The sequence below is a fragment of the Octodon degus genome, unplaced genomic scaffold (assembly GCF_000260255.1).
Source record: "Octodon degus isolate 3935 unplaced genomic scaffold, OctDeg1.0 scaffold00001, whole genome shotgun sequence".
NCBI classification, from domain to species: Eukaryota; Metazoa; Chordata; class Mammalia; order Rodentia; family Octodontidae; genus Octodon; species Octodon degus.
Window position 1 is genome coordinate 17,215,614 of NW_004524577.1, and position 5,954 is coordinate 17,221,567.

The following is a 5,954-nucleotide window of genomic DNA, read 5'->3' on the forward strand; positions in this document are numbered from 1 at the left end:
GTTTTAGTCTCAATTTTAATTGGTTTTTCCCTTTTCAATAATTACAAAATACTCATTTTACAAGCAAATTGAAAAAATATTATTAAAGAGTTACTGACAAAATTAAAAAAGGGAGCTAGGCTCTCTGTAGAGTAATCAATTTTGGTATAAAAATGAGATCCATATGAAAACATGAAAAATAATTAGCTAGCTATAGATTATTACATGAATGGGCAGAATTTGCAATTTGACATGAATATGCTTTCTCACAAACCGACTCAGGATGAATCTTAAGATACACTGCATAATACAGAAATATGATCCTCCAGGGCCAGCCAAATAGCTCAGTGGATTAAAGTGCCTGCAAGCAGGTGCAGGTGCCGGGGGTTCAATCCCCAGGCCTCCTGTGTCAGCCCCTTCCCTGTGGTGTGCTGAGATAGCAATTGAGACTGGGCATGGTGGTACATGTCTGTAATCCCAACTCTTGGGAGGCTGTAAAAAGGTGGATCTAGTAGTGAGACCCTCAACACTCTGTAGACCTTCCCTAAAGTAAAATAAAAGAAATATGAACTTCCTGTATTTCCCAGAGTCTCCTTTCCATGTGAACTTCTCCCTGCAGAGAAATCAGATTTGAGGCTCATCAACTCTCTACCACATCTGTTCTGTTGCAGCAAAAACAAAGAAATTTCTTGTAGAAATAAGATATTTTCATCTCACTTCTAGGAGTTTCAGTTGGAAGAATGTTTGGGATGCTTTGTTTCTTGACAACATAATTAATAAAGTATTTTGTAGCATAGAGAAGATCTACGTCAGAGTATGACGGCACACTGGGCATCCCTTTGCCAGCCCATTTTCTGGTGTGACGTCATTGTACATATGTGAAAATAAATACCTCCTGATTTATGAATATACAAGACAAGGGAAGCCTTATAGGAGGAGGCCCAGTTGTTGCCAACTGAATGAACATAATTGCCGGACATCATGGAGAACAAAACAGATGATCGCCCAGCAAAATCTTTGTCAAAACATCGCCAGGAGCTTGTGCAAGATCCCAACCTATAGAAATGTTCTGACCTTGCTTAAGGCCAGAATTTATTCTTTCTGATCTGTCAGGTGAATGAACAAGGAGTAGAAAACCAATTTTGCTATCTGACTAATTAAGCCCATAAGTAAGCACCTCAGGCATTGGCCCAATTTGTTTAGTTAAATTGCCTGTCTAGACACAGGGAGAGATAACTTTATTCTTTGTCCTTCATGAATATTTGCTGTGTTGATATTTAAAAAAAAAAAAAACTTGCAATAACTTTATCTTTTTCCTGCTAAAACAACAGTCTTTGTCTAAATGACATCAAAATCAATTGTTAAAAAAGTATTTTAAAGACAGGAATATCAAGTAGACATATACAATGATTCATTCATAAGTTTCTCTGAAGATAAAGTTGTTAGGTTATCTACTGGATGCTAAGTTATTATGATTAGATGAGCAACATTTTCAGATGTAGTTGACTGTTTTGGTGTAAGCAACTGTGTCCCATAGAATTTTGACCATCCTTATTTTGTTGGCTGGCAACAGATTGAATTTCTATTCTAGGTCTAGATCAAATGTACAATGTGTTTTTATTTGTGTTTTGTATAGGGCTCTAGTAGGGACCTCTACACTGAACGACATCCAAAGTTCTGTCTGTGTGTGTGTGTGTGTGTTTGTATGTATATTATGGCTGTGTTTAGATGAACCCCCAAAGCTCCAGGCAGTCATAAGTGGGGCTTTTCACAGGTGGCTGCAACTAGAGTGTATGAGGCTGGGATTGACTCATGGTGTCATGTTAGGATCAAGGGCACTAGGATTAAGTCTCTTTATCCTAACATGACACCATGAATCAATCCCAGCCTCATACACTGCTAGCCCCAAGCAGCCTGGATGACACATCAGGGGTACACACAGTTGTGGTCATCCTTTGCTTGTTTGCTTTTCTTGTGTCCTGCCTGCCATGGGCTGTTCCTCCTCTACCCCTGCCATATCACCTTACCTTGGACCCGGCTAATGAGGGCCTGCAACCTCCACAAACTGAGAGGTAAATAAATCTTTTTTCTCCTAACTTGTGAAGGTGTTGTGCATTTTGTTTCAGCAAAGGAAAAAAACAATAACTACGATGGTGTGTGGGTCAGGACCTTGCTAAGTACCACAGGCTTGGCTTGCTCTTATGGTCTTCTGCCCCCTTCAGCCTCACAGAACATAAATTGTTTTTGAAAGTGGGTTCAAACTGGGCAACATTATGTTAAATGAAGTGAGCCAGGCACCAAAAGGCAAATCTTACACGACAGCACGTTAGGGACCCTAACGAAGGAGTGCACAGCAATAGAAAGTAGAAGCAGTGGTTAGCAGCACCTGGGAAGGGAGGACAGAGCAGGTGGGAAAAGGGTAGACATTTGTTAAAGGCTTCCACATTTCAGCTAGAGAGAAGCATTTTTCAAGCACTCATACATTAGTGATCTTTGGCCCAAAATGATGCCTATAACAAATAATGCACTGTACATTTAAAAATTTATTAAAAAGTAGATTTTACAAATTTTCAACAAGGTGATGACTTTGTTAATTAGTCTGACTTAGTCATAACTCAAAGTATAAATGAAAAGATCACCTTGCACCCTATAAATAAATATTTTCATAAATTAGAAAATTTAAAAAATTATATCCAAATAACTTACATAAAAGTTGCTGTGGGAGTCTTAACTGCTTTGGGAAGCACATTACTCCTGAGACCCAACCTCTGACAGTTTACCAGATTTTTGGAATCCAACCGTGTTTTATTTCACAGGTGTTTTATGCGTATCCATACGCCTCCACTTTTACCGAGACAAAGACTTGACTTGTCATTATCACAAGGGGGACAGACTCCTTACCAGATCTTTTTCTCCCAATATGTTTCTTTTACTTCCAAAGATTCAGGCTTTGATTCCCACCTTTGAGTTCCCTGGTGAGGAATGGATAACTTGCTCACAAGGGTACACACAGAAACAAGAAAAAGCCTAAATAAATTCTAGGCTCATTATTCAAGAGAATTTTAATCCATGTCCTTGCCTTCTCCTTTCTATCCTCTGAAGTCTTCTATAATATATGGCTAAGTAAAAGCAGAGATTTGCATGCTATACACAGTTTACTATGCACATTTTTATATAAACACACATTGACTATTCACAGAAAGAACATCAATGCAATACAAAATCATTTTACTTCATTTCAAAATCTTGACTCTACTGTTCACTGTAGAAAGATCTTTTAAAATTTATATTTGATAGTGTATCCAGGTTAACTTGTTTTTTATAGTTTTTATTCATTTCAATGAGAAAAAAAGAAAATAATAGTGATGAGGCAGTTTTCAAAACAGGTTAGCAGGATCTTTACAATAATTAATACATTGCATATTGTTGTCTTAGTGGGAGTTCTTCAGAGGACAAGATGCAGACATGATATCTTGTCTAAACAATATTAGTACAACTTTTATTCTCAGTAAACTAAGAGAAAGTAGCAACTGATGGCAAACCTTAACCAGACCGGATGTTCATCTCAGGAATGAGGTAGTTTGTTTGCTTTAGGTACTGGGTCAAGTCCCCTCTCTACATATATTTGATCGATTTACTGGCTTTGTGGCTCCCAAAATAGCCCCCTTTTCCATTTTCTTTTTTTCAGAGATGGCTGTTCCACTGCAGTTAGAGAATCTGTATTTGGAAAAGTTTCTGAAGGACCTTTTCATACTTGAAACCAGTGTAAAGATTGTAGGTAGGGGGGCTGGGGAGATGGCTCAGTGGAATAAGCACTTTCCTGGCAAGCACAAAGCCCTGAGTTCAATCCCTAGTTCCATAAAAAAAAAAAAAAAAAAAAAGATTTTCGGTACTTGAATTCTGCAAAATAACTGATTTAACTTTTGAATATGCTAATACTTCATGTTGCATGATATTTCCAGCCATATTTCACAGATATCTACACAGGAATTTTAACATTATAGTTTTAAAATTTGACTTCTGTGAATTGAAGACTAATTTATTCATTTTTTAAAATGTGTTTGTTTTTTGCAGGGTCTTACTATGCAGCTCAGACTCCTAGTGATCCTCCTGCTCTCAGCCTCCCGAGCACTGGGATTACAGGCGTGTGCCACTACGCCTGGACGCTGGCAGGCTCAGCCTGCCCTGGGCTTGGGGCTGGCATGGCACATGGTTCTAGGGATTGCACCTTGGTCCCTGAGCTTGCCTAAGCAGGTACTTTAATTTTGCTGGCCCTAAAGACTTATTCCTTAAATAATTAAATAATTTTGTCTGTAGTTCATGTAAACAGAGGCCAAACTACATTGGGATAATACACAATTAGTGGAAAATATTTTCCACATTATAGTTCTTTGAAATTTTAAAATATCAAGTTTATATTGTGGTTGAAATTTGAATAAAATTTATTCATTTAAAATCATCATAGTTTGACCTACATTGTAAAATATATTTTTAGAAGTCAGACAAAAATATTAGCATATTTGTTTATATGTCTATTTTAATTCATTATTATTCAGTAATAAAAGAAAAACTAGTCATGAGCAGTTGTCTGTTGAAATCTGCTAATTGGAATGACACATCTTAAGAAATAATTATCGCCCTTTTCCTATCCACAAGAAAAGAGCAACAGTACTTTTCCTGAGAGCTAAAATGCAGTAACAGATTCCAGTTCAGAGAAGCCCAGTGGTCCAGGTTGTTAAAAAAAATCCTGCAAAGATTTGGATCTTATTTTTCTTGTGCTACTGAGGATTGAATATAGGTCATTCACACTTTTCTCATTATTATTATCATCGTTGTTGTTGTTATTTTGTATTTTAGGGAAGGGTCTACAGGGTGCTCAGGGTCTCACTACTAGACTGGACTCCTAGTGATCAATCTGTTTACAGACTCCCAAAAGCTTGGATTACAGGACCGCACCATCATACCCCATCTCGATTGCCATCTCAGCATGCCCTGGGGACAGGGGCGGGGAGTTGGCATGGTAGGTCTGGGGATTGAACCCCCAGCCCTTGTGTCAGCTTGCAGGTACTTTAATCTGCTGAGCTATTTGGCCAGCCCTCTCTTTTTTATTATAAGAGAATTAAAAAAAGAAACAAAAAACAATAAAAATGATACAGAATTTCCAAACAAGATGATAAGACATTAACAATGGTTGTTACATTGTATATTGTTATCTTCAAAGTTGTTATTCAGATTAGAAGATGTAGGCATGAAAGATTGATCAAACAATTAAGCCTTAACTGCATTTTTAGTTTTTGAGGTAGGGTTTTCTAACTCAGTATGTTGTCCCGGGTTGAGCTGCAACATGGACTTCCCAGAGGACTGAGATTACCATTGTGCACCACCATGCCCCCCCTTCTTTGGAATTTTTTTTTAAATGTATTTAGTACAGGGCCTACAGGGTCTAACTATGCAGATCTGACTCATAGTGATCCTCCCGTTTTCAGCCTCCCAAGTACTGGGATTGCAGGCATGCACCACCACGCCCAGTCTCACTTGCCATCTCAGTATGTCTTGGGTGCAGGACCAGCATAGCTAGTGGTGCCGGGGATTGAACCCTGGTTCCTGTGCTTTGCCTGAGCAGGCCCTTTAGTCCACTGAGCTATCTGGCTGGCCGTGCTTTGGAAATTTTTGATGTTTGATTATCTACTGATTATAACATGTCTCAATAATATCAGTAGGTTAGAGGTAGATGACACTCAAGTTATTTTCCTGTGAAATTGAGGAAACTTTTCTAAATTATAAATTGAATTTTGTCAGTTTCACATTAGCTTTTAGAATGTTTATAACAATGATAAAACACAGTATCTTAGAACATTTCCCTATTATAAAAATATTTATTCTTCTATGTATGTTAAACAACTTGAATAACAAATTTGAAGAAACTGCATTATTTAAATTTTCATTCAATTATTTAATCAAAATGTTTGTTCCCA